At 45.3% G+C, this 15,753-nt stretch overlaps 1 non-coding gene across 1 annotated transcript; it reads right to left on the bottom strand.

Annotated features, from left to right (window-relative positions):
* Positions 1-14,907: 14,907 nt before the first annotated feature.
* Trnat-ugu (transfer RNA threonine (anticodon UGU)) lies at positions 14,908-14,982 on the bottom strand. The gene has a single exon. It is a non-coding gene; the product is annotated as a tRNA-Thr (tRNA).
* Positions 14,983-15,753: the final 771 nt, after the last annotated feature.

Genomic DNA, 15,753 nt, shown 5'->3' with positions numbered 1-15,753 from the left:
CATTTCCTTAGGATTCTTCCAATGAATCTCAGTCTGGCATCTGCTTTGCCGACGATCAACTTGATATGATCATTCCGTTTTAAATCACTCCTAATGAGTACTCCCAGATAATTTATGGAATTAACTGCTTCCAGTTGCTGACCTGCTATTTTGTAGCTAAATGATAAGGGGTCTATCTTTCTATGTATTCGCATCACATTATACTTGTCTACATTGAGATTCAATTGCCATTCCGTGCACCATGCGTCAATTCGCTGCAGATCCTCCTGCATATCAGTACAATTTTCCATTGTTGCAACCTCTCGATACACTACAGCATCATCTGCAAAAAGCCTCAGTGGACTACAGCACGATCTCGCCTGTTGACTGACAGAGACCGCCTGCAATTGAAGAGGGTCGTAATGTGTAATAGGCAGATGTCTATCCAGGCGATCAGGCAGGAATTCCAAACTGCATCAGGATCCGTTTCATGTACTATGACATTTAGGCAGGAGGTCAGAAAACTTGGATTTCATGGTCGAGCGGCTGCTCATAAGGCACACATCACGCGGATAAATGCCAGACTTGGAGTAAGGAGTGTAAAAAATTGGTGTAAGGAGTGTAAAAACCGTTGCGATACACAATGTGGCGATCCGATGACACGGTATGTGTAAGGCGAATGCCCGGTGAACGCCGTCTGCCAGCGTGTGTAGCGCCAACAGTAAAATTCGCAGGCGGTGGCGTTATGGTGTGGTCGTGTTTTTCATGGAGGGGTCTTAAAGCCCATGTTATTTTGCGTAGCACTATCACAGCCGAAACCTACACTGATGTTTTAAGCACCCTCTTGCTTCCCACTGTTGAAGAGCAATTCGGGGATGGCGGTTACATCTTTCAACACGATCGAGCACCTGTTCATAATGAACGGCCTGTGGCGGAGTGGTTACACGACAATAATATCCGTGTAATGGACTGGGCTGCACAGAGTCCGGACCTGAATCCTATAGAAAGCCTTTGGGATGTTCTGGAAGGCCGACTTTGTGCCAGGCCTCACCGACCGCTATCGATACCTCTCCTCAGTGCAGCATTCCGTGAAGAATGGGCTGCCATTCCCGAAGAAATATTCCAGCGCCTGATTGAACGTATGCCTGCGAGAGTGCAAACTGTCATCAAGGCAAAGGGTGGGCCAACACCATATTGAATTCCAGCATTACCGATGGAGTGCGCCACGAACTTGTAAGCCATTTTCAACCACGTGTCCGGATACTGTTGATCACATATTGTACGTGAGTGGCATGGCGACGACGCTGGCCCCATGGTCGGCGAATGTTGTTGTCTATAGATTATTCCGAGCAGTGCAAATCCGATGTTATTGAGCACATGGGTTAGGAGATTGAGTTCCTACACTCGATAACTGGAGAATTTTGGTGGATATACAACAATGAAATAGGACGGTAATCGCGAGAACCATTTTTAAAACAATTTCTATAAGTCTCGCAATCGTAAGTCTGATTTAGTGCATAGTTGTAACAGAGTTCAAGCTGCGGAAGTTACTCGAATCCAACAAATCATGGCACTGTCATGTCAGCCGGAATTCAGATGTGTAACCTCAGGCGGCCTTCAGAACTACAGAGATAGTAGAACAGTCTCAAGTCCGTCTCATTTTAGCCATGGCGGCCACGCGTCTCTTAAAATTTGCAAGATACTTGAAGAGTCACAACTACGGAGACATTACGACAGACAGAGTCGTACCTGTACAAGTGGAACGTGGAAGGCTTTTGGTCAGGCCGCATTTGATTATAATCTACAGACTACTTAATCATAAAATAATCATCATAGGGGGAGGGATCGAAAATGTAGGCACCGTAATGCATTAAAATGGGAGCGAGAAACAGTTGGTATGTATTGATGTGACAGCAAAATCTCACACACAGTACAAGGTCAGACAGGGAAACCGCTAAAAGCTCTTTTTCTGCACATATGTAAGGAATCAAAACATTTTAAAATGTAATTAGAAAATATAATGCATGCATTCAGATTCAACATACAGCAGAATAGTAGCAACACATTCATTAAGTACCTACATATCGTCATTGCATACATTTTTTATACATACGTCTCTACACCACTATATTACAGGGTGGTCAATTGATAGTGACACGGCCAAATATCTCACGAAATAAGCATCAAAGGAAAAAAACTACAAAGAACGAAACTCGTGTAACTTGAAGGGGGAAACCATATGGCACTATGGTTGCCCGCTAGATGGCGCTGCCATAGGTCAACTGCGGTTTTTAAAAAATAGGAACCCCCATTTTTTATTACAAATTCGTGCAGTACGTAAAGAAACATGAATGTTTTAGTTGGACCACTTTTTTCGCTTTGTGATAGATGGCGCTTTAATAGTCACAAACGAATAAGTACGTTGTATCACGTAAAATTCCGCCAGTGCGGACGGTATTTGTTTCGTGAAACATTACCCGTGTTAAAATGGACCGTTTCCCAATTGCGGAAAAGGTCGATATAATGTTGATGTATGGCTATTGTGATTAAAATGCCCAATGGGCGTGTGCTATGTATGCTGCTCGGTATCCTGGAAGACATCATCCAAGTGTCCGGACCGTTCGCCGGATAGTTACGTTATTTAAGGAAACAGGAAGTGTTCAGCCACATGTTAAACGTCAGCCACGACCTGCAACAAATGATGATGCCCAAGTAGGTGTTTTAGCTGCTGTCGCGGCTAATCCGCACATCAGTAGCAGAGAAATTGCGCAAGAATCGGTAATCTCTAAAACGTCAGTGTTGAGAATGCTACATCAACATCGATTGCACCCGTACCACATTTCTATGCACCAGGAATTACATGGCGAGGACTTAGAACGTCGTGTACAGTTCTGCCACTGGGCACAAGAGAAATTACGGGACGATGACAGATTTTTTGCACGCGTTCTATTTAGCGACGAAGCGTCATTCACCAACAGCGGTAACGTAAACCGGCTTAATATGCAGTATTGGGCAACGGAAAATCCACGATGGCTGCGACAAGTGGAACATCAGCGACTTCGGAGGGTTAATGTATGGTGCGGCATTATGGGAGGGAGGATAATTGGTCCCCATTTTATCGATGGCAATCTAAATGGTGCAGTGTATGCTGATTTCCTACGTAATGTTCTACCGATGTTACTACAAGATGTTTCCCTGCATGCTAGAATGGCAATGCACTTCCAACATGATGGATGTTCGACACATAGTATAATATAATAAAATAATGGAATAAATGATAATAAAATGTTGACATGCGGGGCTTTTTAATATGTATTGTATTAATGAGATTAATTTTTCGGCATAAATGACAAGCACAATAAGCTGAGCTATGCCTGGAAATAAATTCGTATTAGTTCATATTATTTTTCAGAGGGGAAGTAGTTTCTTTCTCCGCTGTAGATTTGTGCTTACCCTTCTTTATAATGCTACGTTTGGTCACTGTGTTCACCTTCGAAGTCTTGACCGTGTTCACATTGAGCTTATCGGATCTTTGTAATTTTCCAGAGTACAAAGGTGGTTTCAGTTCGTGTAATTATCGTACTATTTGAAATAACAACTCACACGACCTTTCTGTTAGTAAAACAATACAGTATTTTTCGAAACGGTGCACATATGAAATACATACTCTTGACTTATTCATAACGACCACAAAATGACGGTCTAGAATTACTCGCTTAAAAATGTCGTGCTTCTCCCTCGTTCACTAGCTGAGCGCGAATCTTTCCTTCCTACTACTGGTACAAAAAAAAGTCCACAACTTTTTTAACAACTGAAAATAAAAAAAATACCTCACAGTAGGAATAGGCTCTATTATGGACTACCGCTTCATCAGAAATGCAAAAGGTTTATCACAATAGTTCGCGTGCCGTTGAAGCGGTATTGAACCGCATATTTCATGACAGGTGGGTCGGTCGTCGAAGCACCATACCATGGCCCGTTCGTTCACCGGATCTGACGTCCCCGGATTTCTTTCTGTGGGGAAAGTTGAAGGACATTTGCTATCGTGATCCACCGACAACGCCTGACAACATGCGTCAGCGCATTGTCAATGCATGTGCGAACATTACGGAAGGCGAACTAATAGCTGTTGAGAGGAATGTCGTTACACGCATTGCCAAACGCATTGTGGTTGAAGGACATCATTTTCAGCATTTATTGCATTAATGTGGTGTTTACAGGTAATCACGCTGTAACAGCTTGCGTTCTCAGAAATGATAAGTTCACAAAGTTACATGTTTGTGACTATTCCAGTGCCATCTATCACAAAGCGAAAAAAGTGATCGAACGAAAACATCCATATTTCTTTACGTACTACACGAATATGTAATAAAAATGGGGGTTCCTATTTTTTTATAAACGCAGTTGATATCCGTTTGACCTATGGCAGCGCCACCTAGCGGGCCAACCATAGCGCCATCTGGTTTCCCCCTTCAAGATAGACAAGTTTCGTTCTTTGTAGTTTTTTCGTTTGACGCTTATTTCGTGAGATATTTGACCTGCTCACGATAAATGGACCACCCTGTATGCAGACATATCGTAAAATTATTAGTTTGGTTACTTAGCATCACATAACAAAACTACTGAAATGTGAGGGAAGCAGTGGATAACAGTATAAATATAAACCACACAAAGCAGTTCAATGTAATTTAGAATAATTTTCGAGAAAACCGGCTTCGATCTTTTGCGAGTGCCTTAATACCATAAACTAAGACCGATTTCTCGCCATGCACCTTGGTTCAGTGACAGAATGCTCGCTTGTGAAGTGAGTGGCTTAAATCTTTTCCTATGTGACGCCAGTTTTGAAACAAAGGTGAACTCTCTACACACATTTTCGTGAAGCGTAAAATGCATAAAGATGGGTTTATCGGTAGTGCTTGAGACTGGTAATCGTTGCTTCGAGTATCATATTTGCCTTTATTTTTTTCTTCCAGTTGGAATACCTAAATCATTTAAAGGTGAAATTTAGAAATAAATGATAATTAACACATATTTAATTGTAATTTTGAAGAATAATACATATGTTGTTATAGTTATTTATAATTACATTTCACGGGAAGATTAGTTTCAATTGCAAATATAAACTCTTAATTACCGATGTTTTATAAAAGATAGTTGACACTGAGCATCAAATGAGAAAATACATAGCTAACTAAGTTTTGCCATATTTATGTATTTTACTTTTCACGGAAATGGTCGTAGAACAGGCAGCTTTGTTTAAAATTTTAACGCTGCTAAAAATCGAGCCCAAATGACTCAAGCATTCCATCATAGAATCACAATTCTTGTCGAAAAATCGACCATACTTAACGGTATTAAGGTGCTCAAATAATTTCAAAGTCGATTACATAGGAAATTTTTGATAGTTGCGTGGAACCGGCTTGTACGGTTGATATTTGAACTCTGACCTTCACATACCGTTAATATAAGAAATTATAAAAGTCCGATTGCCGTGTGGCTTCCTTGTGGGACTGCCTATATATTTTATCTCTGATGTCTACATCAATCGGCGACTTTTTTGCGTAGAAAATAAAAGTAGTGGGGTCTATTAAAACTAACGAATGATTTTTGTTCGACTGAATCCCTTTTTCTGGGGATTTCAATTAGTAGATAAGTGTTTCAGTATTCGAACGGAGTCATAGTACCACGTACATCATCTCGATGCTTCGATCATTAATGTCAGAGTTTTCATCTAATGTTCTGTTAAGCCGGCCAGGGTGGCCGAGCCGTTCTAGGCGCTACAGTCTGGAACCGCGCGTCCGCTACTGTCGCAGGTTCGAATCCTACCTCGGGCATGGATGTGTGTGCTGTCCTTACGTTAGTTAGGTTTAAGCAGTTCTAAGTTCTAGGGGACTGATGACCTTAGAAGTTAAGTCCCATAGTGCTCAGTGCCATTTGAACCATTTTTGTTCTGTTAAATTGCGAGCCTAACACATCAAACGATGTGGGGTAGTAGCAAAGGCACTGGAATCCCATACGGAGAGACCGAGTTAAAAATCGGGTACTGCCATCCAGTTTAGATTTCCCGTTGTTTCCGTACTTCAGTTGAGGCGAATTTCGGTATGTCTCCTTTTGAAATCGACACGGAGGCACAGAAGAATTTATTATGCATCGTCATCCTCACCAAGTTTACCCCCTGCCCTTGGTAATATCGACGTGGACGGAAAGCTCCCCTTTTATCTTCCTTTTGCTCCCTTAAGTCATCACATGACCGACTAATTATCATATACTGAGATAAGCGTTCGACGAATAGAGCACCAAGTAAAGCTTGAAAACCGCTACTAAAACTATAAACATCGTCTTGGTGGGTCCAACCGTATTGGCATACTGTCGTGTCATCCTCACCCGACAGGCATCACTGGATTCGGATTTGGAGGATCATATGGTCGACACACCGCTCTTCCGGTCGGTGTCAGATTACCAAACTCGATTCGCTGTTTCTCAGTCATTTAGCTCCACAGTTTGTTAGCTACAAAATTTGCTTCACGAGGGCTGATTGCGTGGTTTGCCATTAGCGCTCGGCAGACTGGACGGTTACGCATCTAAGTGTAAGCCAAGTTTGACAGCGCTTAACTTCTGTGATCTGACGGGAACCAGTGTTACCACTGCGGCAAGGAGGCTGGCGTACAATCCTACACATTCACAAAAAGCACGAAAACAACATCACATGCTTTACAGTCCCCATAATACTGCTTAAAGAGTAGAGACGTAGTGTGACAAAAATTGTTCAAATGGCTCTGAGCACTATGGGACTCAACTGCTGTGGTTATTAGTCCCCTAGAACGTAGAACTACTTAAACCTAACTAACCTAAGGACATCACACACATCCATGCCCGAGGCAGGATTCGAACCTGCGACCGTAGCAGTCGCACGGTTCCGGACTGCGCGCCTAGAACAGCGAGACCACCGCGGCCGGCCGTAGTGTGACATACGACCTACACTGACCAGCCGTAACATTACGACCGCTGCCCACCGCAACGTTGGATACTGCCTGGTGGCGTTGTGGGCATGTAACAAGGTTGCAAAAGTATGAAAATGGAGCAGAGACGGACGGGAGATCGCCCTAGAGAAGAAAAGTGTTGCAAGTGGGGAAGTCCATTGAGATATGCGACTTTAACAAAGGGCGGATTATTATTACACAGAGCCTGTGGACGTGTATCTCGAAAACAGCAAATCTGGTCGAAAGTTCACATGCTACTGCCGTGAGCACGTACGAGGTGAGGTAGAACGACAGTAAAACTACAACAAAGCGCTAAGTAGTTGGAAGTCCACGATTCTTCACAGAAGCTTGTCCGCTCTGTAAGGTAGGCTAGATGGCAATCTAAAAAAAAAATGGCTCTGAGCACTATGGGACTTAACATCTGTGGTCATCAGTCCCCTAGAACTTAGAACTACTTAAACCTAACTAACCTAAGGACATCACACACACCCATGCCCGAGGCAGGATTCGAAACTGCGACCGTAGCAGTCCCACGGTTCCGGACTGAGCGCCTAGAACCGGTAGACCACAGCGGCCGGCTAGATGGTAATCTGTGATATCAGTGCCCGTAAAGCAAAATGCTGCACGAGTGTTTCGAAGCATCCCATTCACCGTACAGTGGTGAGTATGGAGCTCCACAGCAGACCACCGATACATGTCCACGTGTTGACACAGCGGCACCGTCAATTGCAACTGCCGTGGACGTGCGACCATCGGGATTCGATCACTGATCAATGGAAACGTGTCAGCTCTTCGGGTGAATCACATTGTTGCGGCACTAGGTCGATGGTCGTCTCCACAAATGCCATCATCGAACTCAACGGCGTTTCGAAACGTGCAGCGTGCCACGGATGCAGGCTGATGGCAACAAAATTACGCTATGGGATACATAATCCTTCACTTCCGTAGGACCGATGATGGTAGTCGAAGACACAGTTTCGAACCGCCTGAATCCCTTTATGCTTGACGTCTTCCCCGGCGATCTTCCAACAGTATAATTGTTCGTGTCTCGGAGCCAGAACCGTGCTACAGTGGTTTGAGGACCATTATAGTGAACTCACGTTGATGCTTCGACAACCAAATTTGCTTGTTGTAAATCGTATGGAACCCATCTGTTCGTTATCGGGTGCCACCGCCGCGTACGCAGATCAGCGGCCCGTTATTTACGTGAATTACATGGCATGTAAGCAGAGATCCAGCGCCACATACCTCCACAAACCTACCAACAAACTGTCGGATCCTTGATACGCAGAATCAGTGATGGATTTCGTTCCAAAGACCGATAAAATATCTGTTACGCAGGTGGTCATAATGTTTTGGCACATCATTGTATATCCTCGGTTGACTCATTAGAGTGTAGATATTCATATATGAATATTGGAACTGTGCCATGTAGTGCTACCCTCCAGTATTACGGCCTGCCGAGCGGTTCTAGGCGCTACAGTCTGGAACCGCGCGACCGCTACGGTCGCAGGTTCGAGTCCTGCCTCGGGCATGGCTGTGTGTGATGTCCTTAGGGTAGTTAGGTTTAAGTAGTTCTAAGTTCTAGGGGACTGATGGCCTCAAACGTTAAGTCCGATAGTGCTCAGAGCTATTTGAACCATCCAGTGTTAGTGAAATGCCTCTACCTGAAGTGTAGTGACGCTCTCCGGCGGCGGTTTCCCGGATCTGAGACGTGCAGCGACCAGAGACCGGGTGCTTCAATAGAATTACACGGAGCAGTGAGGAACTAACCAGCAGTATGGGCCACCTCTTTCGGTTGTCGTAACAGCTTTTACTCGTTGTATCGCCGAGGCGATAAGTCTTGTATTTATAATTTGTTATGACAGGCTTTCCATCGTGCAGTCATGGAAATTACAGTGGTGTCGCGTACTGCTTACTATTGTCCCGTCGTATCATACAATACCATGTCGAACTGACAATTGACGAAGCCTCGAAAATTGTGCACAAACTAGCAACACTCAACACAACTCTGTACAAATTACCTATTACGACGATAAGGGCCTATCACTTTGCCATATTTGAATCCATCGCATGCTTCGCTGCAAGCGCTTGGGCTCACGGACTGAACATATAGACTAACAGGACAACTCCAAGACGAGGTCTACGTAGTGTACTCCTGAGAATGAGCAGAGCCTTCAACACCAAGTCACTAGAGGCCATTTGCGTTGTGATGGTGACCTGCCCTATATACAGGGTGTCCCAAAATAATGTATACTCTCTTTGAAACTGAACATCTCTTTAAGGAAAGGTGTTACAAATACAATGTTAATGGTGTCAGTTCTGCAAGTTTCGCAGAAGAGCTTCTGTAAAGTTTGGAAGGTAGGAGACGGATACTGGCAGAAGTAAGGCTGTGAGTACCGGACGTGAGTCGTGCTTCGGTAGCTCAGTTGGTAGAGCACTTGCCCGCGAAAGGCAAAGGTACCGAGTTCGAGTCTCGGTCGGGCACACAGTTTTAATCTGCCAGGAAGTTTCATATCAGCGCACACTCCGCTGCAGAGTGAAAATCTCATTCTGGAAACATCCCCCAGGCTGTGGCTAAGCCATGTCTCCGCAACATCCTTTCTTTCAGGAGTGTTAGTTCTGCAAGTTTCGCAGAAGAGCTTCTGTAAAGTTTGGAAGGTAGGAGACGGATACTGGCAGAAGTAAGGCTGTGAGTACCGGACCTGAGTCGTGTTTCGGTAGCTCAGTTGGTAGAGCACTTGCCCGCGAAAGGCAAAGGTCCCGAGTTCGAGTCTCGGTCGGGCACACAGTTTTAATCTGCCAGGAAGTTTCAGTACTGTATTATTCGGCTTATTGTATGCAGACAGAAGTACATGATCTGCTTCATGTAAAGCTGCAATCAATGAATTTTATATATGAAATGTATTTCCGCATAAAAAGTAAAAATGTAATGTTATAAGTTATTTAAGGAATTCTGCACTCAAGTAGCAATGAATTAAATTCTATTTTTACTAACAAACTTACAACCATAAGTGTATTTTTCATGTAAATCTAAAATTCATCTATCCCATATTTCAAAAGCTCAGTCAGTATTTAATCTGTATAATACCAGATGTATCTGTCTAAGGTATCACACAGAATATACTGCAATTACCAATAAGAAGACAAAAATGGCTCTGGGCACTATGGGACTTAACTGCTGTGGTCATCAGTCCCCTAGAACTTAGAACTACTTAAGCCTAACTAACCTAAGGACATCACACACATCCATGCCCGAGGCAGGATTCGAACCTGCGACCGTAGCGGTTTCGCGGTTCCAGACTGCAGCGCCGAGAACCTCTCGGCCGGCCAACAGGAAGACAAACAAACAACTGCTGAATATTATATAGTGTTGTGACATGCAACATCCAAGTAACGTATCATCAGTACCCACAAATACAATAAACATTCATAAATACAAACCATTTCAGATGAGAACAGCTCCAGGTTCTATCGAGACATTCTCACCTGACGTAGGTAGAAACAGATTATTATCAATCAACAAGCTACTTGGACTATATTACACATGCAAATAAAGTATATCACTTCCCTCTATATATTGCAACTTATTTTCACTATTTTTACTGTATCACTTTTTTTCTTTGACATTTGCAATATATAAATTATATTCTTCTGAACTAGAGAGAAACAAGTTATATAGAACCGCTTTAATAGAACGACTTGAACAGTTCTTAAGCATTCAGTTTTCTGTAACGTCTAAGAAATTTTCATGTATTATGTTCTTCATATCATTTAAAAAAGTGTTAACAACTGTATACTAATAAAACAGTAATAGTAAGAAGTCTTTGCTGTCAGATTTAGAAGCATCTGACCAACCTTACATTTCAAGGCGGTGGGTTACTCAGTACTGTTAATGAAGTAGATAAATAAAGTGCTTCCGTGTAGCTGAAATACTTCACGCGTTACACTGAGTTAATAAAGGTCAATGTATAGCGATATGCACACGTACAGAACCACACACACAGATAGCGGTGGTATCGCGTAAACAATGTATAAAATAGCAGTGCATTGGGAGACCCATGTGAAAAAGTTTCCGACGGGGTCATGGCCGCAGGACGGATATTAACAGTCATTGAACACGGAATGGTAGCTGGAGCTAGACGCATGGGACATTCCATTTGGGAAAGCATCAGGGAATCGATTACTCTGAGATCCACGGTATAAAGGTTGTGCCGAGAAAGCAAAATTTCAGGCATTACCTCTTATCACGGACAACGCAGTGGCCGAAAGCCTTCATTTTATGATCCAGAGTAGCGGCGTTTTGCGCAGAGTTGTCAGTGCCAACACACAAACAACATCGTGTCACATAAGCGCACGTGTCTGTTAGGACAGTGGAGCGAAATCAGACGTTAATTGGTTATGGCGCAGACGACCGATGCGAGTGTCTCTCCTAACAACACGACATTGCATACAGCGCCTCTCTTCGGCTCGTACCCACATCGGTTCGACCCTAAAACTAAAAATACTAAACTCCTCCCGAACAGGCCATGAAGGCCCAAAGGAACCGACTGGCCGCCGTGTCATCCTCAGCCGACAGGCGTCACTGGATACGGATATGCAGGGGAATGTGGTGAGCACACCACTCTCCCGGCAGTATGTCAGTTTACGAGACCGGAGCCGCTACTTCTCGGTCAGGTAGCTCCTCAGTTTTTCTCATAGGGGCTGAGTGCAACCCGCGTGCCAACAGCGGTCGGCAAACCGGATGGTCATCCACCCAAATGCTAGCCCAACCCGACAGAGCTTAACTTCGGTGATCGGAAGGAAACCGGTGTTACCACTGCGGCAAGGCCATTAGTTCGTCCATAGACGCCTGGAAATCTATGGCCTAGTCAGATGCGTCCCGATTTCAATTGGTAAGAGCTGATCGTACGGTTCGAGCGTGGCCAGGCCCCACGAACTCATGGACCTATGTTGTCAACATGCTCTGTACAAGGTGGTGGTGGCTGCATAATTGTGAGGGCTGTGTTTACATGGAATGGACGGGATCCTCTGGACCAACTGAACGCATCACGACTAGAAATGGCTATGTTCTGCTACTTGGAGACCATTTTCAAGCGTTCATAGACTTACGTCCCCAAATAATGATGGAATTTGTGTGGATGACAATGCGCATTGTCACCCTGCTACAGTTGTTCACGATTGATTTGAAAAACATTCTGGACAGTTCGAGGGAATGATTTGGCAACCCATCGAACATTTATGTGACGTAATCGAGAGATCAGTTCATGTGCAAAATCACGTACTGTTGACACTTTCGCAGTTATGGGCGGGTATGGAGACAGCATGGCTCAATATTTCTGCAGGAGACTTCCAGCGATGTCTTGAGTCCACTTTACGTCGAACTGGTCCACTACGTTGGGCAGAAGGAGGTGCGACACGATATTAGGAAGTATCCCATGACTTTTATCACCTCAGTGTTTGTCCTGATGTCCTGTTGTTTGTCGTGGTTACTCATTCGTCGAATGTTGGAAGCTCAAATGGTTCAAATGGCTCTGAACAATATGGGACTTAACATCGGAGGTCATCAGTCTCCTAGAACTTAGAACTACTTCAACCAAACTAACCTAAGGACATCACAGACATCCATGCCCGAGGCAGGATTCGAACCTGCGGCCGTAGTCGCGCGGTTCCGGAGTGAAGCGCCTAGAGACGCTCAGACACCGCGGCCGGCTGTTGTTGGAAGCATCGGCCTGAATTCGTGTACCTTCTACTTTCTGTAGTAAGGGTGGATTCTTGTAGGGACCGGCAACTGACGTCTCCGTGGTTTGCCGTGAAACTAGCTTGTGTTTGTGCTTCAAATCCGTCACGAATTATGAGTTCTGAAACGCATTTGCTGCTCTGGGAGTGGTTTAGCCACTGGTGCATGGTTAGTAATTACTAATATATGTTGTGTTCGTCTGGTTTGCGAAGCGCCTGTACGAAAAGTTTTTAATTTTTAGTCCGTTTCATATCTTGCACCATTGAGCGTTTGAGTTGCCCGCAGGTTTTGCCACAACGTTTAGTGAAATAGTTTTGATTGTTTAATGAGGCTTCCAGCATGATGTCTCATTCTTAGCGGGATATTTACGTATGCCATGAGTGCGAAATGTTTTGAAAGTTTACTCCTTATGATTTGCCTTGTCAGCTATATATTGAGATTAAAGACGTCCAATCCGACTGAAACCTTGTATTTGACTTTCATAATTGTGGTTTGCAGCATTTAATTCGTGAGCTACGTTATGTGCAAAGAAATCGGCACATTGCTTGACCCTAAGCAGTATGCGCCTGGAAGTAGAAGAGTTTTTGAATTATTTCTCTCTAGTGTCACGCTGCTTGGTAACTTCGTTTGATATGTGAAAGTACTGGCTAGTCTTGGTCATATTCTACACTCCTGGAAATGGAAAAAAGAACACATTGACACCGGTGTGTCAGACCCACCATACTTGCTCCGGACACTGCGAGAGGGCAGTACAAGCAATGATCACACGCACGGCACAGCGGACACACCAGGAAGCGCGGTGTTGGCCGTCGAATGGCGCTAGCTGCGCAGCATTTGTGCACCGCCGCCGTCAGTGTCAGCCAGTTTGCCGTGGCATACGGAGCTCCATCGCAGTCTTTAACACTGGTAGCATGCCGCGACAGCGTGGACGTGAACCGTATGTGCACTTGACGGACTTTGAGCGAGTGCGTATAGTGGGCATGCGGGAGGCGAATTGCTCAACACGTGGGGCGTGACGTCTCCACAGTACATCGATGTTGTCGCCAGTGGTCGGCGGAAGGTGCACGTGCCCGTCGACCTGGGACCGGACCGCAGCGACGCACGGATGCACGCCAAGACCGTAGGATCCTACGCAGTGCCGTAGGGGACCGCACCGCCACTTCCCAGCAAATTAGGGACACTGTTGCTCCTGGGGTATCGGCGAGGACCATTCGCAACCGTCTCCATGAAGCTGGGCTACGGTTCCGCACACCGTTAGGCCGTCTTCCGCTCACGCCCCAACATCGTGCAGCCCGCCTCCAGTGGTGTCGCGACAGGCGTGAATGGAGGGACGAATGGAGACGTGTCGTCTTCAGCGATGAGAGTCGCTTCTGCCTTGGTGCCAATGATGGTCGTATGCGTGTTTGGCGCCGTGCAGGTCAGCTCCACAATCAGGACTGCATACGACCGAGGCACACAGGGCCAACACCCGGCATCATGGTGTGGGGAGCGATCTCCTACACTGGCCGTACACCTCTGGTGATCGTCGAGGGGACACTGAATAGTGCACGGTAAATCCAAACCGTCATCGAACCCATCGTTCTACCATTCCTAGACCGGCAAGGGAACTTGCTGTTCCAACAGGACAATGCACGTCCGCATGTATCCCGTGCCACCCAACGTGCTCTAGAAGGTGTAAGTCAACTACCCTGGCCAGCAAGATCTCCGGATCTGTACCCCATTGAGCATGTTTGGGACTGGATGAAGCGTCGTCTCACGCGGTCTGCACGTCCAGCACGAACGCTGGTCCAACTGAGGCGCCAGGTGGAAATGGCATGGCAAGCCGTTCCACAGGACTACATCCAGCATCTCTACGATCGTCTCCATGGGAGAATAGCAGCCTGCATTGCTGCGAAAGGTGGATATACACTGTACTAGTGCCGACATTGTGCATGCTTTGTTGCCTGTGTCTATGTGCCTGTGGTTCTGTCAGTGTGATCATGTGATGTATCTGACCCCAGGAATGTGTCAATAAAGTTTCCCCTTCCTGGGACAATGAATTCACGGTCTTCTTATTTCAATTTCCAGGAGTGTATTAGCAGCACATTAGAGCGTGTTTCCTGTGGTAGGCACCGACAAGCCGTTGTCAGCGTTGGAGTGTAGTGAGTTTGAAATGATAATTAAATCGACTGGCGTTGATATACATCAACGAAGACAGTTGGAAGTGTGTGCCCCGACCGGGACTCGAACCCGCGGACTCCTGCTTACACGGCAGACGCTCTATCCATTTGAGCCACCGAGGGCACAGAGGATAGTGTGACTGCAGGGATTTATCCCTTGCACGACCCACTTTCGCAACTTAATGTCCACACACTACTTTCGTAGTGCCCCTGCCCCTAACACTCGTTACTCGTGGCAGACAGTCTTACCGAGTCCTGTAAGTGTTTGGGCAATGCGTGTGTATCCAGCACAGAAGAAGAACATATAGTTAAGGCTATTGTGGATACCGTCTGAAACTTCATGGGGCCATTCACACACAATGCTATTGTCTACAGGAATGTTGGAACGCTAAAAGACTCTTATTCTTTTAAAATACCATTAGCAGTCGTCGGAAATGACTTTAAGTGGAGTGAGCACATAACACAAAAACACTGTTCGGAGAAATTAGGGGGACGCTTGTATAATTGTCCGGTATGTCAAATCTGTTTTGATACAGAAATTCAGCTTGACAAATGCTTATGTGACAACACGATACTCGTCGCTACACATGGACGTAGCAGCCATGCTGACGCTTTCTCTCTCTCTCTCTCTCTCTCTCTCTCTCTCCTCTATCGCTGTGCGAAGCCCCATCTACACACACTGCGAACATTCCACTACACTCTCTGAATCTCTCTCCCACACACAAACACCTTCAACCGTCTCAAAGAATTTCTTTGCTTCACTATCTATGCTCCATCATTCAGGGCTATTTAAGCCCACGCAACACTGCACAGAGCACAATTCCTACCCAAGTCCGCAATTGCAACATGCAATTCAATTTGCCATAGGAAATCCGCACACCACTCTCAAAGGCAG

The sequence above is a fragment of the Schistocerca gregaria genome, chromosome 3, assembly GCF_023897955.1.
Source record: "Schistocerca gregaria isolate iqSchGreg1 chromosome 3, iqSchGreg1.2, whole genome shotgun sequence".
NCBI lineage: Eukaryota > Metazoa > Arthropoda > Insecta > Orthoptera > Acrididae > Schistocerca > Schistocerca gregaria.
This window is presented reverse-complemented; position numbering and strand designations above follow the sequence as displayed.